Here is a 15,351-nt window from a genome sequence, read left to right as displayed (position 1 = left end):
AGCTACTGAGGCAGAGGCATAGACATAGCCATCTTTATTTAGTTTATGGATGTAGAAATAGAGTGACAGTAGAAGTCTGAATTATTTGAATTATTGATATAATTCATAATACTTTCTGAAAGCTTTGAGTGATATCAGGACAAACATAATATCAATATCACTTTTTATTTCCTCACTCAAACTTAGCTTATACCCTAATTAGTCTGAGAAAGAGGGTACTTTTTAGGAAAAGTGATTTTCTGAAAAAAAGCGAAGCTTATTACGATTCACCAGACAGGTTTATGAATTTCACTTGTCTTAGTATGGACAGAAACTAAAGTCTCAAACCTAATCTATAAGGCAGTCAGGGTACTAAATAAGTCATAGAGATGGTAGAGCAGTGACTTGACTGTAACCTCATGTTATAGGAAAAAAATAGACCATTTCCTTCAGTGTTTCTGAATCTTCACGGCTCTGGTCAGAGGTTTAATTGGAAGTGAAAAGCATTTATTCATAGCTGTGAGGCATAGTTTATACTAAAAAAAAAAAATTAAAAGACAGATTTGATTTAAGGCACTCTCACTATGCTGACTATGTATAGCTGTGCGTCTGACTTATAAAAGAGTTGAAGAAAAAGAAAACAAACAGACTCGAGGCTATGGGATGAACATAGAAAGCTGCCAACATTCCCCTGCTGAAAAGAAGCCAACTTCCAGAGTAATCATCTGCCATTTTGGAATGAGGCATATATGACTGTAACTAAGCATCTGTTGGGGGAAGGGGAAGTTCTTGCCCCAATTCTCTAACCATTGCTTCTCTCAACAATTTTCCCTTTTCCCTTCTCTTCTTTCTTAAAACAAAATATGAAGAGAATATAAAACCCAAGCATTCTTTTCTTTCTCACACTCTTTACTTTGGATATTTTATGAATTTGTATAGCTCCAATTATCACTTTGGTTCAGATTAACTCTGAAATGTGCATATTCAGTCCTGGAATCTGTCTTTAACTCTGGGGAAATTTTATATTTCCAACTGCTTTCTGGACCTCTGGATTTTCCTAAATGTCTATTGTCTTAAACTTAATAGCTCTAAAAACATTTATTAACTACCTGTTATATGCTTGGCATTGTGCTAGGTGTTGATTATACAGAGCCAAAGAACAAAACAATCTCTATTCTCAAGAATTTTATATTCTTTGGTATATGGTATACAAAATAATTTCCAGGTCAGAGAAAGGCTCTAGCAACTTGAAGGATTAGGAAAGACTCAATACTACCGTCCTTTCTATATAATTTCTGTCTCCTGACATTTTGATCACTTGTATTATCATTCCTCTAGTACATTTACCTAGAACTGAAATTATCTTGATTTTCTTTTTGCTTGGGGTGTCAGTCACAAAATCCTTTGAATTTTTATTCATATTGTTTCATCTCTTGTCTGTCCTTTTCATTTTAACTGATACGACTTTATACTGTTTTTATTACCCTATGACTAGATATCTGCTAAATCCTAAATGATTTTCCTGCTTCTAGTTTCCCCTTACAATTCATCTTGGATATTGCCCTTAGTATAATACCATCTACATACCATTTTTTTATTTTACTTTCCTGCTTTAAAATACCTGAGAGGTCCAAATCACCTATGATGGCCTGATGCAAACCTTTTAGAATGTATTCAATATGCCTTTCTTTCCAAGTTTTTCTAACATCACTCCTCTTTGTTAAATATCTGATACTGCTACAATGGTCTATTCATTGTTCCTAGAATATAATTTGTACAATTGTTCCTCTAAGCTCAATCCTGCTCTATGTTTTTCATCTTTTTGTCTAAATTAATATTACCTCCTCTTTCTCAACTAAGCTCAATCCACAATGATTGATTTCTCACAACAAATTAAGACAATTAAATATCATCACTCATGTATATGCTTTCTATTTCTTTTCATAGCTAGAATATGTTTCTATGTTGGATTCTATACTCTTTTTGATACACCACAAATGCCTGTGCACATAGAATGTATACTTAGTAAACAGTTGTCAATCAGTTCAACTATAATGGTATTTTTTTCAAATATTATATACCATGCTTTTACACTTTTCCTATCTCCCCTACTCTTTAGACATTTCACTTTGCACCCACTAATTATTTCATCCCAATCTACTATTTTAATTAACTCTATGACTGAAAATGCTATTATAGTAAAACATAATAGCAAAAAAATACCTTAAAAATTAAAACATTCTTTTCAAAGATCATCTGAAATTTCTTCAACCATCAGAGAAATTTCTTTATTATTTATTGGGATATAACTCCTCTCTGAATCTCCCTTTAGAGTGACACTCTTCTCCTTTGCCCTATATAATATCATATGAATATCATATATGCATGAATGTATCTATGCATATATATGAAATTTGGAATTCTGGAATAACAATTTAAAAATTTGAAATTATATTCATTTGTTCACATGGTGACAAATAGAATTGCAACAATGTCTCATAATTTGTTTGGCATTTGTGTCTCTTTTGGACCTTGGAAAAATCAGAAGAAGAGATAAAATTTCTCCTTATGCTATAGTGAAGGGGACTGCATGATAGAAAGAGATGTGAATTAGAAAGTAACATGTCTTTTGATCCTAGTTCTACCTCACCTAACTAAATGTGATCTTGATAAAATCATGCATGAGTCTCAGTTTAACTTTAAATAATATTTAAAATGAGAGAGTAGTACTTAATGACTGTTAAAGGTTATGAATCTATGCTTATAAGATAATAAAAATTACAATTCCATATTCCATCATAAGTAATGATGTCCCATTCATGAAAATTCCCCCCTCAAAACTGAAGTATTGTCCCCCAAAGATAAGTTTATAACTATATTTTTATATATTGCAATTTCTTTTTAAAGAATTGGTGCTGAGAATTATTAATGCCTTATCTAAATTAAGTATCATCTTTACTCCATAATCGTAAGGACACTGCCAACCATTAAATTAACTTGCATGCTTAAGTTTTCTGGAAATCATCCATTAATCATCTGTTACCATTTTTTAATTGAAACTATGACATTGTAATTTATTTTACTGACTATTATGGGTGGTGGTAGCTTTTTGTATGGCTAGGAAATCAAGACATGCATAACTCAGGATTCTGATCAGCTAATTACAGAGATATCTAATCCATGTAGGATATATGGATATGAGTTCATGGAGCAATAAAATTAGACAAAATTATGCCCTATACATTTTCACATTTGATATATCTGCAAGTAAAATTAATAAAATCATTCTTGTAAAATTAGTGCTGGAATCTCTGGTTATAAACAGCTAAATTCTTCAAGCAGGTATCTCTAAGCTTTTTATGGAAAACACTTGACATTACAGATTCAGAGGTTAATATTCCCATCATCATATGCATAAATCTTCCATAAATGTTAATAAAAGAATGCTAATGAGAGATACTCCTACATCAACAGGAGAATAGATTTGGTACTATGGAAATCTATTTTTTTTGTTTAATTCTACTTAACCCAAAATTGTATTTAGTATTTGCATAACTTTCCATTCTTATCTGGAGTATGTGAAATTATTCTTCAATGTCACAACTACACCTTTACAATAACAATAAAGCTATTATTTCTCCTAAAAGTCTTGTCAGTGTATGATAATCTGATGTATGAATCATAAACACATGAAAAACATATATTCAACAATTTAATGAGTCCCATTTAAAATGGTTGGTCAGTTTGACTTTCTTTACAAAGCAATGCCATATAAAAGTGTTTATATTTTCACTGTTAGGAAATATATTGTCTTGTTGTACATCTAAATTTTCCAAAGCTGATAAAGAGAAATATTACTTTTTCTTGAACTGCGATATATGATTTAACTTTTCTCCTTTCAAAGGAATATTGACCTCATTCAGTCTTTAGTTCATTGTATCCACGAAGTTTAAATATTCTCAAATATATTTTAAAATGAATTTTAAAAGCCTCTGACTCTAAAAAAATAAAATAATTCTAAAGTTTACAGGTATGATCACATGGATTTCCTTAAGAATGTATTTAGCCAAGCCTTTCTAACTTACAGAATCATAGACTGGGAACTGAAAGAAAATTTATAAGTCAACTTCCTATTTCTACCGACAAGGAATCTGAGGCTCAGAGAAGTCAAAGGATTTGCTAAAAATCACACAGAGAGTAAATGGTAGAAGAAGGATTTGAATCTAGGTTCTCTGACTCTAATAAATGTCTTCTCACTCTGCTTTGAACTATTATTGAGAACAGGAATATGAGAAGGAAAAAGAAGTGATTTGGAGGAGTAGAAAGTCAGTGGGGGCAGAGGAGTGAAGGGTCTTCTATCCTTTTTACTTATGTCATCTATTAAAAATGTTACCTAGTAAAAGTTTCCTGCAATTTTTACATCATCACATTACATCTCAAAAAATAATTGTTCTTGAAGAGAAGGTGAAGGTGTCATTTTATATGATCCTCTTTCAAAGAAACAAATCTCAAAGATAAAACATTTGTTTTAGAAATTTTTTTAAAAATTGCTTTTTCTTCCATGGCTAAAAGGAGCAATATTTTGGTTGCCTTCTACCTAGGACAAAAAGGTTTTCATGAGTTTATGTGTGAGGAGCACATAGACAAAACATTTAGGAAACTCAAAGAAACCATCTATTAATTGTATAAATGAGATGTATTCTATGTTCCAAGAAGGAGGATGTATACCAGGGAAATACCAAGGAAATCACAGATCCTGAAGCACTGAAGTATAACTATCAAAAAAAACTTGACAGTGGTAACTTCTGACAAAATATACCATTTCTAAAGGAAAAACTCAGTTTCTAACTTTTTATAGAGAAAAGTTACTTCAAATGTCTCAATGCAAGAAAAGATTTTTGTAGAACTTCATATTACATTAGTTTCTTTCCCATCTATTTGGGAATAGTGATAATACTGTTACAGGAAAAATTCTCAAAATTCAATTTTCATTGAAAATGGTGCTTTATTTAATAAATATTGGGGAGGCACATACAAGATCATTTGAACTCTGAACCTCCTAGAAACACTACAAAAATCTGAGCATGCAACAAAAATTAGAATGCATTAACTTCCCGACTGTTCCCCTAGCCTATAAATTCTAGTCTAAGTTGATGATTTTGTTTTGTTTTGTTTTGTTTTGTTTTTTTGCTGAGGCCACTGGGGTTAAGTGACTTCAGGGTAGCACAACTAGGAATGCCTGAGACCAGATTTTAACTCAGGTCCTCCAGAATTCAGGGCCAGTGCTCTATCCACTGCTCCACCAAGCTGCCCCTGATAATTTCATTCTAAGAAATTAGTTTTATTCAGATTTCTCTAGTGCTTATAGGATAAATTCTCTTGAAATAAGTAACCTTTAAAAGTCACTACTTTTAGTCTACTAGGGTATTATTTAGCAAACATAATGTTGGGGTTAATACTTGAGTACTCCCATTCCAATTTATCCTAAGACTACAACTGAACCTATACTTTGCCCAAAATACCTTCTTTTATAATAAAGTCAAATTATCCAATAAATCAAAGAATAACAACTGGTCATAAAATTTAAGGGTGAGGAGGGCTTGCTGAACTCTACTTTATTACTGCCTCATCATACTTTCCCTTTATTCTTATGACTTCAGCTCTGGCTGAGCAAAAACCTTGACCATCCTCTAACAATATTGTTTCTGCCTTTTCCTAGTCCTTTTTCCAGGATATATACTTGACTAAAACAATTTCTTTCTTTTCTCCAGTATACCATTTCTGTTTCAATGAAAACATCATCCCTTAAAGGCTTCCATAAACTTTACTTTACAAAGAATTCAGTTCAGACATACTATTAATTGCTAAAATCACAATATTTATATTTTTGTATATATTTATGCCTATATCTGTTTATGCAATATGATTCCCATGTGTCTTTGTACACACATCCTATAGAGTTTATTTTCTGTTCCAATTATTTAGCACTTATATGTTACCATATTTATTATTTTTAAATTTATTTTTTACTATTTCCAAATAAATAGAGTATAAGATTTTTGACAGTTACATTCATTGTTCCAATACATCAAGTTCTAATACCTAATATTATCATTCTTAAATAGTAGGTAATCAATAAATATTGACAATGATACTTTCCCCCTTCTTGCCTTTTGGCTCACTGAAGCTACAAACAAGCTATGTTAATTCTGTTCTTCATGTACAAATATAGTCTTTTGATTTCTTTCAAAGAAATAATGATGGATTTTTGGCAATGCATTCTCTCTTTCTCTACCAAGAGCCCTATAACTAAACTCATTTTAAAACTTGAAGGTATGTGGCCACTACAAAAGCTTAGACTATATTCCTGAAGTTATTAGCACTATCTCTAACCAAAGGAGCTAAGGTCACACTACTTCATGTAGCAGATATAAGAGAGTGCAAGATGCTCAGGAGATACTGATTAATCACATGCTGCTCTGCAGCTGTTGATGTTAGTCAAGATTTGGTGGCTAAAGAATAATGCTTAATTCAAGTAATCATGGTATTAATGTCATGGGAAAATAATTATATTTATATTAAAGGTTTGAGAGGAAGCATGACTTGATAGACAGCCTGAAATTTGGGAACAACTAGTTTTAAGTCTTGCCTCCAATTACCTTCTCAGGGCTCTAGGCAACTCTGTATGACTAAAATGCCAAGAAGCAGAGAAAATTCTTACCCAAATTGGGGGATGGACTTTCCTCTCCTGAGGAAATTCATATATTAATGAAATAATAGGTTCAGCCCCTATCCAGAGTATAGATTTACAAAATAAAAAACAAATAAATGAACAAATATTGAAATAGCTTAAATAGTATAAAGAGAATGTGGCATAAAGTCGTGGAATATAATGAGATGTGTAAAGAGAATTTAACATTTGAGTCAAAAGACCTGAATTTTAATCCTGACTCCTGCTACTAACTTAATGACTTTAGAAAAGGCAGTTAATGTTTGTGCTTTAGCCCATATTTATACTTACTGGTTCCAGACACTGTGCTAAATGCAAGTCATCAAGACAATCCTTCTCTCCAAGAGTTTATATTCCAGTGGGCAAGATAACCGAAAAAGAGGAACTAGGACAAAATGGTACATGGATAGTCAGCATGTGTAGAGAGGGCTAGAAAAGAGACCATATTATGGGCAAAATACAGCAAATAATCATTTTTGGGGCCTAGCAAGACAGAGAAGGATTTTGTGAGAGAGCAGATGAGGATAAGGAGTGCATAGAAGCAAACATGGTGTGGCTATTGATAGGAATACTAAGAATTGGAGGCGACTTAATGCCTTCTTATATCCAAACTTTAGGCTAAATAAGAAAGCCAGTGAAGTTCACTTTTCGTGGCATAATGGATTTGGTATCAGAAGGCCTAAACTAGAATTTCAGCTCTGTCATTTATTGTATAATCTTAGACAAATCATTTAATCACCCTGGGCCTATAAAAACTCAAATGCAAAACTAGAGGGATTGGAGATGGAATAGATGACTTCTAAGGTCCTTTCCAGCTAAGTGTATGATCCCATGAGCTACAGTTGTATGACAAAGTATAGATTCTGACTAGATGGAATTTTTACTTATTGTAAAGAGCAAAAAGTTGCCAGGTCTTTTGTGACTTCTCTAATTATTGTTATTTTTAATCATATATTACTCTTTTATTAAAGTGAGTGGCAAAAATGGTGGGGCAGGGTTAGTATAGTTATGCTCAAACTGATGAAGATTCAGCTGGCAGGTCCAGGTTGCCTATGGAAGGCAATAGAACACATTTTGACATTATCTAGAGGCATTTCCCTGCCATGGAATAGAGCAGAGGCTTTAAAATGCATACATAGTAGGATGTATGTGTTCCCTTTTTAGAAATCAAGAAATTCTCCTCTCTCTGGTGGGGTTTGAGATCTTTAATGACTACTACATGAGACAAATTAATTTTTAAAGCTACTAAAAGAACAAGAGAAGGGTCTTTTGTGAAAATAAATCCAACAAGTAACCAAACACTAGGACAGACTCCCACCCGTCCAGATCCATTTTTCTTGGGCTGATCCAAATAAGACTTCTGTGATTCATTAAATAACTTCCCAGGTTACAGGCAGCTGCCTATAATAACCTTTGAGAAAGCTGCCTTAGTAGTAGACTGGTTCATAGGTATAATTGGAAAAGCATTTTCTTTCAACTTTCCACATTGGTCACTTTTTAGCATTTGACCCAACCAGGAGGCCTTTTGGATAATGTGGTTGAGGAGAAGACATAAGAGAGAAAGGATTTTGATCTGAGTTAGGGAAGAAATGAGAAAAGAATCTATCAGTCTCCCATCTGTGGTGATGAATTGTGATCCCCAAGGTGATTACTAGTGTGTGGAGTCAGCAGGGGAGAGATGTGGTGGATACAGTGAAAAGGGAAAGACCTGGATACTGCTGGCATCTGCTGGTTCCCTACTCTTATGTCTTGCCTTGGGCTGCCACATATTCCATGCCCAAGGTGTTATCCCTGAAGAACTGCATGGGCTGGATGGGCTCTAGATTTTTGTCCAACTCATACACAATGCCAGGGGGCAGATCCAACTACATGATTGCTTCTTCATACAGATCCTCAAGAAATTTAGCAATGCCATGAAGACTACTGCTATGGGCTGCAATCACAACTTATTTCCTTTCTATATCTGGGAGATGAATTCCTCATTCCAGAAGGATAGAGCCAATACAGTAGTGTCTCATGGAGAGCAGCTGATCCTCAGCTTTAAAGATCTTCATGGAATGGTCCTTACTACATTGCTGTTGAAAGGGTGTTTTGCCTCCACCGGATGTGGTGGGATGTTGCTAGATCTTCACCTGGACCTCACCATGCTTTGCAGGTGTTTCTGCTTTGATAGTCAAGAACATCTGGTCAATGCCTCTGATACTGTCCAAGGAGTAAAAATTGCAGTCTTCTGGACAGAGGTGAAGTAGATATCAAATTTCTAGCCAGCATTTTTCAGTGTTTAGCCACAATTGATGTTCTTATACCCACTGGGGCTCCAGTCTGCATTGTACCAACCACTAAAGTGGTTCTCCAGGTTCTAGGCACTCTCTCCATAATGGAACATGTTGATCATAGAGAGCAGAGGCTGGGTTAGCAATTATCCAGGAAGCCAGAAGATGGGCCAACCTCTCTCACTCTTGCCCTCCCCTTCTAGATCTTTCCTGGCCCTTGCTGGCAGGTAGAACATCACTGAACATAATATTGCTCTTGTAGGCAGAAGGAAATTACGAAGCAGTTTTTCTCTATCTATCTCTACCTTTCTTTGTATTTGCGACTGGGAAGCTGACTTGATTCTATGTCGGCTTAACTGAATTCAGGAGAAATTCTAATTCCATCCTCCTTAGAATGTTTCTGTATCTTTATAGAGTTACTGTTTGGAATCATATTCTCCAAAAGAAAAATCTGAGTGCTCCTATAAGGTGAGTGCCTCTGGGACACAGAAGAATGCATGATGGGGAGTGGGTGTGAATCAGAACAGAATCTCTGGGATTGTGCAATAGACCAGGGCTTTTTAAACTTTCCACTCACGATCTCTTTTTGCCCAAGAAATTTTTACACGACTCCAGGTATATAGGTATATGAAATATACAAACCAAATCAAACATTTACTGATAATAAATCATAATTTTGTGACCCCTACTTTGAGTTATAAGATCCCATATGGGGTCACAAACTACAGTTTAAAAAGCTGGTATCTAGAGAATGAGAATGAGCACTGGAGTTAGGGCAAGGTTGCTGTGTCTATGTGAAGGGGTTTGAGAGATCTGGGGGGGGAGGGGAGAGGGAATCTGGGAATGGGAGAGGTAACAATTTATAAACATTTGAAGAAGCATTGAAGTGACTCACTGGATAGAATAGATACCGTCATCAGTAAGAGCTGAGTTCAAAGCCAGCTTTAGATACTTACTAGCTGTGTGGCCCTGGGTAACATATTTATATTCTGACTTATTTCACTGGAGAAGGAAATGGAAAACCATTCCAGCATCCTTGCCCAGAGAAGTCCATGGACAGTGTGGTCAAGGGGCTTATAAAGTGTGAGACATAACTAAGTGAAAAATAAAAAAAACCATTTCAGGGTCACGTAGTAAAGAGAATAAACTCATTGTGGTTGGCTCTGAAAGACAAGAGGGGAACCAGGAGAGAATTAGGAAATAATGGATCTTTGAATTTCTGAATCATTAACAAGAAAGAATTAACAATTAGAATTGTAATAATGAATAAGTCACTTCCTCAGTTTATAAGCTCTCTGTTACTAAAAATGTTCAAGCAGAGATTAGATGAACACTTACTGGACTTTGCAGAGGGCATTCATGTTTTGGGTGGATAGACTCTAGGTTCCCTCTATATCTGATAACCTATGACCCTATGATTTTATCTTTATTGTAATTCACCAATGGCTTATAAGGAAATTCAATAAATGTTCATTAGCTGACACGTACAATCTTATAATTAAAATTTTAAATCCCAAAGTATTATCTATAGTACCTTGTTTTTAAAAAGTAATTGTGTGAAAGATATAACACCTATACAAATACATGTGTGAAAAGATATAGCAATATATACAAATAGAAGCTATGGCAATTGAGTTTTAATGCTATTTCTCATGTGATTATTAATCTCTTGTGTGCTAGTTCACACATATATGAAGGATATAGTAATACATATATGTAAATGCATGGCCTAGCAATTTCATTTTAGCATTACTTTTAACTTAATTGTTAACATAACAAGGGTATCTACATTTATCTCCAGTGTTACAGTGGATACAAATTTTAACCAATTCCTACCTGCCTACCCTGTGCCCTTTTAACTATTTTCCTCCAGGTTTACCACAGAGGATCCACCAAACATACTGGGGAACTTTTCTGTATTCTTTTGACATTATAAGTATACTAAGGATGTACATAGGCTGTCCATAGGTTATCTTTTGGTTTTTCTATGTGAAGAACCTGTCTTCTTTTCTGTTCCTATATTTTATTTTTTGTTGACTTCTCACACCATTTCTCCTTTGTAATTCTATATAATGTCTAGTTCCTTAGACATGGTGAGTACTTCTCTCTGTTGTACTTTGTGTGAACCCCAACTTCACTTTTTCAGAGTTTATAGTGTCCTGTACTGTTCATTTAACATTTATATATTTACTTATAAACACACACAAAAATATAACTTCTGATGAACAAGCCCTATAGCTTATTCATCCAAGGATATATCAGAGTTTGGACAATGAATCATTTTTTGTCTATTTGGTTTCCTTCTACTCATATAATTCATAGATTCATAAGTTTAGAGCTAGTAAGAACTTAGAGGTCAAGTACAGTTTCCTCAAATGAAAACAATGAAGTCCAAAGAAGTTACAAATTTTCCAAGGATACTCAGGCAATTAAATTCCACAGGTGGGATGTTAACTTTAATTTATTGACTCCAAATCCTATGGCCTTTTCATCACATCATGCTGCCTCCCTTAAAACAAGGACTTTAAACTCACTGATGTGTCATGCATCCTCAGAATCATGACAATCTACTATACCAATGTCAGAGATATTGACCCATAATTACTCTAAAAAATGTGGTCATATTTTGACCATCTCTATCTTTAAATAATGAAATACTGCAATGGCAAAGAAATCAGCTAAAGAAAGTTACAATTTTTATGAAGAAGATTAATATACATCTTGGGGACACTATAGATTAATAACATATTAATTTTTAACAAAAATTCACTTAATAAAGGTAAAAATAGTTTGTAAGAGGAGACCCAAAGATGTAGTAAAAATAATCTTCTGCTAAAGAGAGGAAGCATTTATTAATATTATATAACATTAATATTAATACAGATAAATTAATGCAATTTATCAATAACTTCACAGGACATGGGGCATATAGGGAAAAACTTGGAGACCTCATTTTATAAAGAAGTAAATTGAGGAAATTCGTGAAACACTATACAGAAGAAGAACTGAAATGCCTGACAAAATTAAGTGTCTTTCCCACAGTTAAGTAAATTGCCATTTTCTAGAACATAAAATTTAAGATTATATTAGTTTATATGTAAAAGAGTTATAATTTTGTTATCATGGGAAAAACCTGGTATAAGAACTTTTTTCACAGTACAAATTTGTCATATATACAAATCTGTGAATAAGTTAGCAGAAAATTCTTCCCTTTTTTCTACATGTAGTAGGTAGAAAAGGAAACATCAATTTATTCTCAAATATTAGTAGATGATAATTTTTTTGGAGGGAGGAACTACATGATGCATCTTTATGTTATTCAAAATTGTAACTAGAGTAGGGCAAACTATGCTTTGATCAGAGGGAACTGAAATTTAGAGGAAATAAACAGCATCTAAAACATTATAAAAATAAATGGCTTTTGTACTTAATTAGAAAAAAATAATTTAAAATAGGAAATTACCAGATGCTTCTCTCTATCTTGGTAAGAAATCATTTTTACTATATCTTTGGGTCATTATCTGTTTTCCCACACACCATTCCTACCTTTACTAATTTAATTTTTGTTAAAAGTTGATTTGAGGACACATTTAACACTACTTTCTTCAGTGTGTTTTGTTGCTACAGGTGAAAAAAAGTGCTAGTCATGCCAATGATATATGAATTTATTCTTTCTTTTAAATATCAACCTTTTTATGTCTCTATTAAACAAAATGAAAAAAATATGCTTAGCAACAAACATTTATTCAGCACTCACTATGTACCATGAGTTTTGCTAGGTCCTAGGGATAAAAATACAAAACAAAAAACAAACAAACAAAAAAACCCAATACAACAAAAAGGAAATAATCCTTCCTCTCAGGCTGCGCGCATTCCTTGGAGAGAAAATGTGTGTATATACAGTATTGCATATATACAGCATAGTATACATGCACACACATATGTATCTTTCCATCTTATCTATGTATCTACTAATGTATATATCTATATATCTATAGCACCCAAATGGCTCATATTCTTCTCATATTCTTTCTTTTCCTGCTGGCACTGAACAACTAACCACCACCACCACCATATACACACATTTGTGTGTTTATGTGCATGTGTATACATACACAGACACATACATATATGTGTGTGTCTGTGTGTATGTATGTATGTATGTATCTATATATAAGTTTGGAGATTAAAGAGTTTGTGTTGAAAATTATACTTGTATTGTTTCTTAAAATAAGAGAGATATTCCATGAGGTACAGGTGAGGAGAGATTGCATTTCAAGCCTGTGAAAGTCCATTGCAAAAATATGGAAGCAGAAAATAAGAGTGCCAAATATGATAAGCAAAGAAGACTCCATTTTGGCTGGTTCACAAAGTGTGGGAAACAGGAAAGTAAGTAAATGATGCTGTAAATATAATTTCTAACCACATTGTAAGGATTATGAGAGAGACAGACAGAGAGAGAGAGACAGAGACAGAGACAGAGACAGACAGAGACAGAGATAGAAAAAAACAGAGAGAAAGGGAAGGAGGGAGGGAGGAGAAGAGGAAGAGAAGAGAAGAGAAGAGAAGAGAAGAGAAGAGAAGAGAAGAGAAGAGAAGAGAGGAGAAGAGAAGAGAAGAGAAGAGAAGAGAAGAGAAGAGAAGAGAAGCTCTAAGATAAACATGGGAAACTAAAAACATTTAAGAGCAATGACATGGATGAACCACCAAAGAAGACTGAACAGGAATAAGATAGAATGAGAGCAGTGACACAAATAAACAGAAAGGCAAAAGTATGGAGCATGGGGTTGGGCCTGGAGAACATCTACAAGATATATCCATCAGGAGGGTCAAAATGGATGAAAATCATCTAACTTAGTAATTAAGAGAACATTAGTTTAGAAGAAAATTAAGTTTTTATCAACTTTGGAGAAAATAGTTTTACTTAAGTGACGAGATCAGAAACCAGATTTCAAAGATTTAAGGACTAATTAGTGAAGATGAGGAAATAGTAAAGGATTGCTTTTCTGGGAATTTGGCTGAGAAAAGGGTAAGAGATAAAGGAGGAGTGTGGCAAAAGTGGAATGGAGGGATAGGTAATGGGATTTTTGGGTTTCATTCTTAATTTTACTTATTTTTGCCCAGTTTTCACTTTTTCACTTTTGCAACTCTACTGTCTGAATCATGTCCAACTCCTAGTTTTCCCATATGATTCATAATAAAATGATCAGTATATTAGAAAAGCATATAATTCATCATAAATTTCTGCAAGATAAAATAGAATATCTAGGGGGGAAATCATCTTAAATAAGTATCTTCTTTTTTTCTCTTTGATGAAAATTTGGGTTCTCCTGCCTCCAGGACCAGTGTTCAATCTACTGCCCCCAGTTGATAGTTTCTTGATGCCCTCTAGTGAGCCAATGAAATATGTAAGCACCCTCTACATGTTATCACTTGTAAATTTTAAAAATAGCAATCAGTTTCTGAAATAATAATGGTTCACTAATACAGTGAAGTAGTGAGACATATGTGATAGGAATATGGGCTTTTGAATTTTCAGTATTTTTTCTACAACTCTATGGAACTATAAATTGCAGAACTATAAATTGTCATCTTGTATTGGTAGAGGAAGGTCTGCCCAGTATCAATGAAATCACAAACCTAGTTCGTATCCCCAAATACAGAATAAAATGCTTTTCAGTAGCAACACTCACCCTATGTCATCTGTTATGAAAAGAATCCTAATTTAATTATCTGTATTGAAATTCCAAATCACATCGATTAAATTATAAACTATAAATATTAAGTTTTCCTTGTGAAATTATTTTTTAAAGAAAATGTATGTGAGCATATTCAGTAAAATGATATTCTATTTCAAAGTACTCAAGAATGAAGGTACCATTTTAATAATGCAGTATGATGCTACTTGCTACAAAATTCAGAGATTTTCAACAAATATTTAATTTTTGACAAGGACTCAGAGAACCACCTGTTTTTGCCTTTAGGTAAGGTCTCATAAAAATACTCTGCTCTTAAAATCAAATTTTTCTTAGGAATTCAAAATTTATAAAAAAAAATACTGCCCTTAATTCATTTTTCTAATTAACTGTAATCTTTACCACCTTGATAAGGCTCTCCCTTTCTTTTCCCTTCTCTCACAGTGATAGAGACTGCTGGGAGATACAGTGGATGACTATTGGTTTAGGAGTTCAAATTCAACTTCCAATGAAATCTAGTCTCAGATACTTGTAAACTGTGTGACTTTGGGCAGGTCAGTTAAGTTCTAACTCAATTTCCTTAAATGTAAAAAGGGAACCATAATGGCAACTCTCTTATTAGTTTGTGAAGATCAACTGAGATAATTATAAAGTGCTTAGCATAGTGCTTGTA

At 33.7% G+C, this 15,351-nt stretch overlaps 1 protein-coding gene and 1 pseudogene across 5 annotated transcripts in view; both read right to left on the bottom strand.

Annotated features, from left to right (window-relative positions):
- NOL4 (nucleolar protein 4) overlaps positions 1–15,351 on the bottom strand; it is a 473,540-nt gene that overhangs the window by 139,558 nt on the left and 318,631 nt on the right. The window lies entirely within an intron of this gene.
- LOC116420587 lies at positions 8,259–9,489 on the bottom strand (annotated as a pseudogene).

Source organism: Sarcophilus harrisii, chromosome 1 (assembly GCF_902635505.1).
Source record: "Sarcophilus harrisii chromosome 1, mSarHar1.11, whole genome shotgun sequence".
NCBI lineage: Eukaryota > Metazoa > Chordata > Mammalia > Dasyuromorphia > Dasyuridae > Sarcophilus > Sarcophilus harrisii.
This window is presented reverse-complemented; position numbering and strand designations above follow the sequence as displayed.